Source organism: Dipodomys merriami, unplaced genomic scaffold (genome assembly GCF_024711535.1).
Source record: "Dipodomys merriami isolate MVZ:Mamm:240054 unplaced genomic scaffold, mDipMer1.0.p SCAF_414, whole genome shotgun sequence".
NCBI lineage: Eukaryota > Metazoa > Chordata > Mammalia > Rodentia > Heteromyidae > Dipodomys > Dipodomys merriami.
Window position 1 is genome coordinate 367262 of NW_027205760.1, and position 12036 is coordinate 379297.

The window sequence follows — 12036 nt, forward strand, 5'->3', positions numbered from 1 at the left end:
GTGTGGCCACTGCTAATCAAAAAGATAAGGGTAGTCAAAGTGTGATTTGGAAATCACAGTCATTGCACCAAAAATTCAGAGGCTAATTAACATTTGTGATAGAAGAGAAGGAATAACTCCAGATGAAGGAATAAAATAGTAAATAAAGTATTCCAGAAACTGTTCTAGGGAACCCTTTTTGGTTATTTAAGAACTAGTTATCAATTAGGCTTACTCCTCATTGACTTTAGCATTCTAAATCTTAGGCTGGTTCTTAATCTCTGTGTGATAAATATATCTCCTTCTATGCTGTTCTTTCATACCTGATCTCCTTTGCTTTCTAAAAATCTCAGTCTTTTATATTTCTCTATGAACATTTCCTGATACTATACATATACTGATGCCAGAAGATGCTAATGTAAGGGTCCCATAGCTCATGAGTCATTAATGTAACAACCTGAAAAGGAGGACATATTTATGGCTAACTCAAATTTTCGGAAAAGCTGCAATATCATCATTTGGTTCAAATTTCCATTCTTTGTCTACATAGTGTCATCCATTACACATAAATGTGAATATGAGATGGGTGCTGATGGCTCACATCTGTAATCTTAGCTACTCAGGAGATTGAGACCAGAGGATTGTGGTTCAAAGCCAGCCTGATCAGGAAAATCCATGAGACTCTTATCTTCAATTAACCACCAGAAAACCAGAAGTGGTGCTGTAGGTAAAGTGGTAAATAGTTCAACTTGACCTGAAGAGCTGATGGACAGTGCCCAGAAACAGAGTTCAAGCCCCATGACCAACAAAAAAGATATGAGTTTAAGTTTCCTCAAAATAAAGACAATGTCAATAATCTTCCCAAGCAGAAGAAATAATTCCAAAAGTTAAAATGTAAGTTATGGCTTCTTTGCTGTACATATTCTCTTCTTTTAAAAATTATAAATTTATTAGTTTTACAATAAATTTCAACTAATATTTCTTGTTTCAAAAGATAAGTCCATACAGTTGATATCACTTAGCTTTCTTACGATCTTAGATCAAAAGCCAATCCAGGCAGGGTCATCTGTCAAAATCTTATCTATAATTAAACACCAAAAAAGCCGTAAGTGCAGTTTTGGCTTAAGCTGTAGAGTACTAGCTTTGGGGGCATGTGGGCAGGAAAGACAACTGTTCAGGGACAGGGTCTGCCCTCTCGATTCAAGCCCCAGAACCAGCACAAACTAAACAAACAAGGACAGAGAAATAACCCCACATATTTCTTTGGGACCATCGGTAAAGAAGTACTGATCTGAGAAGAGGCTTCTTTTGCTGATAATACTCACTGGTTCCTGCTTTTTTGGAATCCTTATTTCTATGGAGAACTCAGGAACAGATTAAAGGAATTGATAACTGACTCCTGGAACAAGATAATCATCTCAGGGGAGAAATATCCATCCATAAGACACTTTAAAATCTCCATGTCTTTGTTTCTTTTCATTAGAACACTTTTAAAACAATGTCATTTCCTTTTGTTCTATGCTGGTTTTCAAATGGCACATTATTTCTTTTGTAATAGTCTCTACTAGAAGTTTACAGAAAAGTTTTATATGATTAAAGAACACACTCAAAAAAGTCAAGGACAGAGTATCCTTCTAATCTTGGGATTCTGTTCTTGTACAGTTAAAGTAAAGCATACGTTAACTTGAACTTTGTCATTGCTCTATGTTCAATTCCTCTCCTAGGATCAGTTTCCACATCCAGTAACTGTTACTTCCAGTAACAATCGATGGTGCTGCTTGAGGTATAATGAATGTTTTCTGGGTTCACTGTAATAACACAAGGATACCTTTGGACCTGAGGTAACACGTGTTTCAGAGACAACTTAATTAAGATAAAATATGAAATTTATATTTCTTATAAATTCATTATCCATGAGTACATTGAGTTCAAACTTTGTAAGTTCTCTTTAAATGAAGACGAGTTTTAAATGGGAAGAAGGTTCTCAGATCATTCTCTTTGTGAGTGTATTTGCTGCGCATTATTTCCCAAGTGTACATGAGTTAATAGTAAGAGAAAATATAGCAATAATAGGAGAAAGAGAAGTGCTGTGTTTAAGTATAAGGGTTCAATACAATATAGAAGATTCTACAAATAACACAACATTGAAACAATAAAGCCCAGTATGTAGATTTATGGGAGTGATATAGGGAAAGCATTACTCCTAAGTGAAACACTAAGTATGAGGCCACTCCCTTTCTAAATCACGCTTACTAATCATGCAAATTTGTTAAAAGTAAATGGAAGAATAATTCTGCTTCCAATGCAAGTCAGATATAAGAGCCTGGACTTAACTGGAAAAAAAGTCCATCTTGAGAGAGCAGGGATGATACTAGCAATGAACTGGTGGCTACGATGACATTTCTTTTTCTTTACTTATATATACTTTTTGTGGTGGTGGTGGTCTTGGCACTTGAACTCTGGGCCTGGGTACTGTACCTCTGCTATTCAGCTCAAGGCTAATGCTCTACCACTTGTGCCACAGTGCCACTTCCACTTTTCTTGTAGTTAATTGAAGAAAAGAGTCTCTGGGACTTTCCTAGTCGATCTGGCTTTGAACTCCAATCCTCAGATCTCACCGCCATCCGGTTTAACACTCAGCATATGTAATGTGTATGTTCATCTATCTTTATATGAATTCTTGAGTTAAAAATGTGGTATACAGCTTAGACTTTACACTAACAAAAATGTTTTTAATTTAAAAGTTCATATTACTGGATAAATAAAACCTAAATATGTAAAGGAGTCTGGGAAGCTCAGTTTGCATCCAGCCTGGGCAGAACAGTCTTTGTGACTCTACCTATAATTAACCAGCCAAAACCTGGATTAGAAGAATGGCTCAAGTGATGGAATACCAGTCATGAGCAAGACTGATCAATAAGAGCTTGGGGCTTTTGCATACATACATACAAACATACTCACACATAGAGGCACTTACATGTGCACACATGAATACAAACATGATACAACTCTCAGAACATGTAGAAAAGTTAGAAAACAATATAAAATATGTCCTGAGTAAGACTAGAATCAAGTGATAATTGTTAAAATTAGAATGTCCTCAAGTGAATTACCTTAAAAAATGTTTGAGACTATTACATAGGTAGGGACCAGAGATAGTAAGAGAATCAAGTAATCATTATTAAAGGGATCAGATCCACGGAGGAACGAATCAGAGACCCCACAGGTGCATCTGAAAATGTTCATATCTTGTATGAAATGTTAGAACATCTTTGAAAATAGTAGATGAACAGTCTGAACAGTCAGTCTAATGGATAATATCATTGGAGAAGTTCAGGATTACTAGTCTGTATCTAGATTAAATCAAGAAAATATGGCAGAGCAATGTGATAAAAGGCTAGAATTCTAGCACTCAGACCAAGACAGGAGATTAGAGAGTGGAATTACATAGTGATAGCTTCCCTGAACCAAGGAGTATAATTTTGTCTTAATAAAACAAGCCATTCAAGAAAGGAATACAGGGGCTGGGAAGGTTGCTCAGTGGTAGAACGCTTGCTTTGCATGCCTGAGGCCCTAGGTTCGATTCCTCAGTACCACAGAAGCAAAAAGAAAAAAAGGTGGAAGTGGCGCTGTGACTCAAGTGGTAGAGTGATAGCCTTGAGCTGAAGAGCTGAGGCACAGCACCCAGGCCCAGAGTTCAGGCCCCACCACAGGACCCCCCAAAAAAAAATGAAAGAAAGGAATACACAGTAGGCAGATTGGGCTAATTTTGTCATTATGTTTTGAGAAGTCAAGTTTCTTATTGAAATGCATCTCATATATAATCATCTGTTCAGTTTTAAATGCTCTCTTCATTACAGAACATTCCTAGATGCAAAATGGCTTATGAATCCCATCCAAAATCTGAAAAAGTAAGTAATCATTCTGTTGGATTCTAAAGAAATAATGAAGTATTACAAGGTTAAGCCTGGAAAAATAACAAATTAAATCTAATGTAAGACTTTGTAGATCTTGCTAAATTAGAATTTAGATTTCAAATAAATATTTTGGTTTTGTTTGTGATTTCATAATCTATAGTATAGTACAAAAATTCTTTTTATGTAGATGGTTTAATTGACAAATTCACAAATGATTCTGGCATTCTATTTGCCTAGAATATTCATTCAAGAATGTTATAATTAGAAATTAGTTAATAGATAATTCCAATAGTTCATGTATTAAATGATCATGTGAATAATGTAGACAGAATTGCCAACAAATGGATTGTATTAATTTATAAATTTAGAAAAAGAGCAATTTTTTGAGGCTTTGGTATAACTTGGTATGAAGAGAATAATTCTGTGAGATCCTCTTTCTTCTACCTATATGTAACACAGGAAGCAATTCCCTTAATTACGTGCTTCCGTACACAATGAGAAAAATGCGAGGTTTGGGGTTTGTTTTAATTTTTGTTTTGTTTTATTGGTTTGTCCTAGGGCTTGACCTTTGGGCCTGGAAACTGTCTCTGAGCCTGTTTTTGCTCAAATCTCATGCCCTACCACTCCAAACTCAGTGCCACTTGTGTTTGGCTTTTTCTGAGAAGTTTATGGGAGATAAGTATCTAAGGAACCTTCCTGCCTGGGTGGGCTTTGAACTGTAACCTTCCAATCTTACCATCCTGAATATCTATGATGGTTAAAAATGTATAAATATAAATAATATTTGTAAGTGTTCTGATCTCAAGAATATCAGTGGGAGATAAATTCATGTAACCCAGTTTATTGTGGTGTTCTTTCCAGAACAAGGAGGGCATCACATTAACAGAGGTGTAGTATTTTTTCACAATAGAGATAAGGTATATTTTATGCAACTTATTTTTTAATTTAATTTTATTGACAAAGTGATGTACAGTGGGGTCAAAGTAATTGTAAATTAGTGAATACATAACTCATTTTTCTCATAATTTTTCTTCACCCTAATACCCTCACAAGTTGTAATGTACATTTCCAACATAATGTCTTGTGCGTATTGTTATTGCATTGTTTTGCCCTTTGTCCTTTGTCTCGCCATTAAGTTGTTCCCTATCCCTTCCCTAATTAAGGGAAATATATATATACAACACACAGGGTACCAAAATCAAATACAGCAGGGGATAAACCATAGGGGGAAAATCCAAAGAAAATAGAAATCACATAGTACATTAAAAAAACAACAATCGCAAATAAAAATCTCTGTTTCCATATCTTAGAGTTCATTTTGCTCAGCATCAGATTATATGGTCATATATACGTATAACAAAGCCAGTGGAAAATAATAGTTTCATGGACAAAATATCATGAAAACTATACGTTAAGTGTTTTGATGGTAAAGGTGGAATTAGGATTGGTGAGTTCGTGATTCTGATAAAGTAATTTCAAAAGAGTTTTAAAATTATGACAGGTAAAATTTAATTGTGCAAACTTTTTAACATCTTAGCCTATTAAGAAAATTTAAACTTGCCTGGGAAAATAGGCTTTCATGCAAAGAATCCATGGAGACTAAGCTGAGAGGGAGCAATGTGGGTGAAGATGGCTCATTTTCACAAAAAACAAACAAATCTCAGAAACCTTGCAATAAATCCTGTAGGTTCCTTTGAGAATTGTCCTTACCCAGGAAATGTACTCTCACTGTGTGAAACAAGGTTGTAGTGGAATTTAAATTCAAAATTCTTAAAAAAAAATAAGGCATCAAAATTTGTGAATTGCCAAGCAGTAATTCTCTGAAAAACATAATTTGGGTCAAAATATTTAGGGAGAAAGTGTTCTCCACAATGAAAGAAGGTATTGGGTTTACACTTTTCTGCTTGTAATACTTTCCATAATGTCTTTGCACGTGAAGCAGTGAAACAGAAAAAAATCTTATTGGATACTTCAAACCAATGATTTCACATTTCTAAGTAGCTCACAAAATATAATATCCTTATTAACATGAGATAGTGAAGACTTTCCTTATTACATAAGCCAAAAAGGTTTGGAATCAGAAAAGAAGTGAGCAAATTGAAAAGGAAAGAAAAGGCGTTCTTAGAAGCCCTACCTAAGCATATTGGCTCCAACAGTGGAGGGAGGCCAAAACTTTATGATATATTGTAATAATATTTTTGGTACCTAATGTGATTTTACAGAGCTTATTTGGCTCCTTAATGCAGAACAGATTGAATGAAAACATGACAGTAAATTCCACATCCAAATAAATGAGCTTTAAAAGAGAAACCATCAACATGTAGCAGTGAGGGAGGCCGAATAGTCCTTCAGCTTCACTAGACTTGAAGTCCAGAAGCTGTGATTAATTGGAAATCAGGCAAGAGCTAAGAGGAGGACATCAAAGTAGAACACAGAAGTATTGTCCTTTGTAACAGACACAGTCATTCAAGGTATGGGTGATTTAAATCTGGTCGCCTTAGTAAACCTTGTTGAGCAAATGAAAGACCAAGAAAAAAATAATCGGTTGAAATCATTTTGCAACGAGTAACTTCCTGTTCCCGATATGGCATCAAAGGAGAATACTGAAAGAGAAGATAAAAGTGGAGTATTCTTCGATTTCCTCTAAACATGTTGTTAGCAAAATATATCTTTGAGTTTAGAAGTGTTTGAACCAAAAAGTGGTGGAGTACTTATTTTTGTGGGCACTTTAAACACAGGAAGACTTTAAAGGTAAAAGAAAAAAGAAAACGAATAGCTAAATATTTGTGATCACAGCTTCTTGGACTGGTTTTTTGGAGACAAAGATTTACATTAGAGTTTGTCCTCATTAACATAGATGCTGGGTTTTCATGGCAACCAAATACAAGTGTAAAGTTTAATGGCTCGCTTGGACAAGTAAACAGCATGACAGAAAAAAATGGCAAATAATATTTAGTGAATTACTTCGACCAATTATTTTCCAGAACAAAGAAGAAAGATATAACTCAAAATCACTTGACTGAAAAGTACGAGAAAAGAGTAGTGAAGAGAGATGAGCGAAAACATAGAGGACTGTTTTGTTTCCAGTGGAGCACTGGGTTCTTGATCTTGTTTCTTCCATTCTATTCACAAGCTATCAAGTGTGTCTCAGGACTGGAGTATCCAGTTCAGAAAAAGAAAACTCGCTGAAGAAAATATTTGCAGCAGATATAGGTGATTTATAACCTTAGACAATCTATTTAAATCTGTTCAAAACTCTCCCCTGCCCCAAACTGCTCTTTCGAACAGCTTTGTTTGCTTTTCCAAAGACTGCACTTCATTAACTATTTAAAATTTTGAGAGGCCATATTCAACAATCTAGGGATTACTGTTTGGTTGCGATTTCTGTGTGTTTTTGTTTTTTTTTGTTGTGTTTTTTTTAACTGAATTTCAGAAGGTTTGCAAGTGTGTTACAATAAAATATGTCCATCTAATTGTCCAATGCTACTGGATTAGAGTCACTCCTTCTATCATTCTCAACCAACCCCTTCTGCAAGATTAATTTCAGATTTACTAATTCCTTTATCCCATGTGTACATTGAGCATTCTAGCTGTACTTGCCCCTTGTTCTATTTTTCATTCATTCTATGTCTTTACTATTATTCCTCTCTGGTTTCAAATTCGTGATAGTCATTCTGTTAAACTGTTGGTTAATATTTTGAAAGTTTTATATACATTCCATGGAGTTTCAATCCTGCATATACTTGAACTGATGTCACTTTATATTTCCATAAATCACTCATCTGCAATAACAATTTGCAAGACTGGAGACGTGAAGCCCCTAGACATGATTTTATTCTCATCGATTTGGAAGATGAATCTTTAGTAAACAAGAAAGTATAAAAATGGCTTAGAATGTATTCCTAACTACCAGTTTTTATAAATGGCTTTGTACAATGGTTTTTGATTATTTTATTTTACATGGGATAATATTTTCTACTACCTATAAGTTTTGGAAAAAGAAGGAAGCTTCGATTTACTAGTATAGAGGAATATGATAGAAATAGAAGACAGATTTTATGTTTGTCACATCTCTGATGAGTACCCATATTTAAGGCTTAAATTTATATTTCTTCCTATGTTAGACAGATAGGGAAAACATAAAACAACATATGCTAAGGCAAATATTTGTGACTTTTTAAAATGTACCTTATTAAGTAATGAAATTTACTTTATTAGCTAGTTTGGGTTTGAATTATGGGAGGCTGATCTATTAACACATTTCTGGAAGGCACATATTGAACAACACAAATGCTGGTGGGTATTATTTCTACACTTTAATGAATGGTTGAACCTGTTTGGCATTAGTGCTGGGTAAATAAATCAACTCTGTTGTAACTTACTCCCTACACATGAAAAACTTGTAATGTCACTAAGTATCATCTACTTGTCAAATGTTATTTTTGCGAATGTGATTTTAAAAAGTTTATTTGAAAAGGAATACACTTTCAGGAGATTAAATGTAGGTTATCATTGGTTTGAGAATGACAATATTTTTTACTATAAAACCAAGTTTTCCTGAAGTACCAGTGTTTTGAAGCACTAAGGATCTTCTCAATTAATGTTTTACTGTATTATATTTGATCTCTAAGTCAAATTTACCTAGCCTTGGTAGACCAATTATGGATCTATCGTTTCAGGAACTATTTTTTTGGCCTACTTATGCTGGACTGAAATTTTTCATTAATCATTAGAGGAAGGGTATTAAAAAATCCTGTGACATTTGTGATTTGTTCACTCATATGGCCTGGTCATTTGTAAATTGAAAGTTTGAATTACTGTACTTTCTCTCAGATTTTGTGATCTCATTTTTAAATTTTTTTAAAATTTCTTTTTTAAAATTTTTTTTTAAATTTTTTTTGGGTCCAGTTGTGGGGCCTGAACTCTGGGCTTGGGCTCTGTCCCTCAGCTCTTCAGCTCAATGCTAGCGCTCTACCACTTGAGCCACAGTGCCACTTCTGGCTTTTTCTTTTTGCTTATGTGGTGCTGAGGAATCCAACCCAGGGCCTCATGCATGCAAGGCAAGCACTCTACCACTGAGCCACCTTCCCAGCTCTGTGATCTCATTTTTAATTTTAAGTTGCCTTGCATTTCACAATTGCTTACTGTCTTAAGCAATTGTGTCCCTGAAATAGGAAATGAAAAATTGAGATGGGTCTTCAATTACTTTTTGTTGGCATGTTACATGGGCCTAGAGGAGAATTCTTGTCCTTGTTATATGATGATGGGAGCTGGGATCCTAGGACCCGTGGGTCCTGCAGAAGAATAATACGTTTTAGACATCATATTGGGTATAATCAGTAGGAATGCTACAGAAATATGTTGAAAAACAGTTTGAGACCAGAGAGTTAAAATCCCTAATAGATTACAGAAAAACAACATCTTTTTTTTACCATGTGAATTCAAAAGATCAAGAACACTTAGTAGGTATCACAGGTTTATACCGAAGACATTGCATTGATTCTTTTTATATTCTAATATATATTCTAAACTGAATTATTTATATTCCAATCTATTTATTGGCATAAATATCAATTTGTCAAATTATCAATTAATTCTAGTAAGATTCACTGTGTGAAACACTGTGATTAAAACATTACCAATTTAAGGCCTAATATCGAGGAGAAACCTATGGACTGCTGTAGAGAGCTGTGAGAGGCCGCACCTGGAAGATGGTGCCAGCTTCCGCCCTCTGCCTTCCCGATGGCGAGTGCTCTCGTGGTAAACAACTCCTGATATGGCTAAGGCAAAGACTCTGGCTTGTTTCCGCGCACCTGAACCTATTGGTGGTTCCCACGTGGCGTATCAGGGTTGGCTACCCAGCGGGTACTTAAGGCTGTGGGGAATTCTCCCCGGGGTTGGGGTCAGAAGATTACAAAAAGGTCCTGAATAAACTGCAGAGAGGAGAGTCCGGTGTCACGTCTTCCTTGCTGGTCGAGGCGGGTAGCGACACGTGGTGGCCCGTACGGGGACTCAGCCATAACCCCAACGAGGACTCAGAACTCTCTGCGGTCAGTGTGGTGCACCGGTAAGTCCCCAGGTAAAAGGGGAATCCGCGACAAAAGCGGGGGTAAGTCCCCAGGTAAAAGGGGAATCCGCCACAAGAGCGGGGTGTAAGTTCCCAGGTAAAAGGGGAATCCGCCACAAGAGCGGGGAGTATGTTCCCAGGTAAAAGGGGAATCCGCCACAAGCGCGGGGAGTAAATTCCCAGGTAAAAGGGGAATCCGCCACAAGAGCGGGGGATTTTTGCTCTTCTCGGTAGATAAAGAGAGAGCGAAAACCCAGGGCTAGTCAGTAGAGTAGCCAAAAGTGAAAATAAAAGTTTGTTTACCAGCTTTAAATGTTTAAAACATGGGCGCTTCTTCTTCGCACCCAATTTTTTTGGCTCTCAATGAGCTACAGCACTCAAAAAAGTTAAAAATAAAAAAGAGTACTTTAGAGAGATTTTTGAATGAATGTGACACCGTTGCCTCATGGTTCGCTGTCTCCGGAAGCCTCACGGTGGCCTCTTGGGAGAAACTAGGGAGGGACCTAGATTTTGCCTCTGAACAAGGAACGCTTAAGAGTGGAGTGAGACCAATATGGAAACTGATAAGAGGCTGTCTCAAGGACCAGCGTTTGTAAACATTTGAGTAAATGCCCAAAAGTGGGATTGCTGGATCATAGGGGAGATCTATGTGAAGTCTTCTGAGGAACCTCCATACTGCTTTCCAAAGTGGTTGAACAAGTTTACATTCCCACCAACAATGAAGTAAGGTTCCTTTCTGTCCACATCCCCCCCAGCATCTGTTGTTGTTAGAGTTCTTGATTTTTGCTGTTCTAACTGGAGTGAGGTGATATCTCAATGTTGTTTTGATTTGCATTTCTTTTATGGCTAGGGAGGCAAATGTTTACAAACAAGACCACACTAAAGCTACCAGCACAACTATGTTTATTGCAGCATTATTTACCATAGCTAAGATATGGAACCAACCCAGATGCCCCTCAGTAGATGAATGGATCAAGAAAATGTGGTATATATACACAATGGAATTCTACACCTCCATCAGAAAGAATGACATTTCCCCATTTGTTAGGAAATGGAAAGGTTTGGAAAAAATTATATTAAGTGAAGTAAGCCAGGCCCAAAGAAGCATAGGTCCTATGGTTTCCCTTATTTGCAATATCTAGTATAGGTATGAGTCAAGCGGAAAAGGTCAGATAATATGATGTTAGGAAAATGAACCCTTAAATATGTATTTTAATGTTTTCGTTTCTTTCATGCATGTGTTTCTAACGCATTTATAAGATTATTTCTTTGTTGCTTTGTATGTCCCTCCCCCACAGTGTAACCCCCGCTTTCACTATATTTGATGTCAGTATAACATGTGGAGGAGATGGGGACAAAAAGTCGTTTAAGGATTCAGGTGGACCTGTTGCAACAATGAGAAGTACAAAATGTCATGTCAAAACCAGCTTTACAATGTCGGTGTGGGGGGGGGGAGGGGGTACAATTGGGTGGGGGGAGGGGGGTAAAATTGGGTGGGGGGAGGGGGGAGGTGGGGAAGGGAAGTGAAGGGTAAACAAAGGAGGAGGCTGCAATGCTTGGTAAGAAATGTATGCATTATCCTGCCCATGTAATTGTAGCCCCCCTGTACAGTATGTTCTCAAATAAAATAAAATACAATTAAAAAAAAAAAAAAAAAAAGGACCAGCGTTGCAGTGAGGCGGTGGAGAATGGTCAGGCCGCCCTAGAAATGCTGCAGGAAGAAAGATCGGAAAGGGCAGACAGCGAAAAGGAGGAGAGCGGGGGGGGGGGGGGGGGGGCGGGGGAGGGTTATACCCTGATTTTGCCGAACTAGAGACCTCTGAGTCTACAGACTCAGAGGAACTACAATCACTCATAGAACAAATAGAAAAAACAAAGATAAGAAAGAGGAGGAAAGGGAAGGAGAGAGAGGACCCAGATAAAGACGAATGCACGCCCTCCATGTGCCGCGCCACACCTTTGGCCCCTCAGCTCTATGCGGAGGACCCTGGAAGTGGCAGCCCCGGCTGTTCTTTCAGCCCAGGCATGTGGAAAGCGGTCAGAACCGAGTTACATCTAGCCTGTCCAATATTT

General features: G+C 37.2%; 1 long non-coding RNA gene across 1 annotated transcript; it reads left to right on the forward strand.

The window, feature by feature from the left end:
* Positions 1–1715: 1715 nt before the first annotated feature.
* LOC138807181 (uncharacterized) lies at positions 1716–7152 on the forward strand. The gene is made up of 3 exons (XR_011366077.1): positions 1716–1820; positions 3840–3890; positions 6881–7152. It is a non-coding gene; the product is annotated as an uncharacterized lncRNA (long non-coding RNA).
* The last annotated feature ends 4884 nt before the right edge of the window (positions 7153–12036 follow it).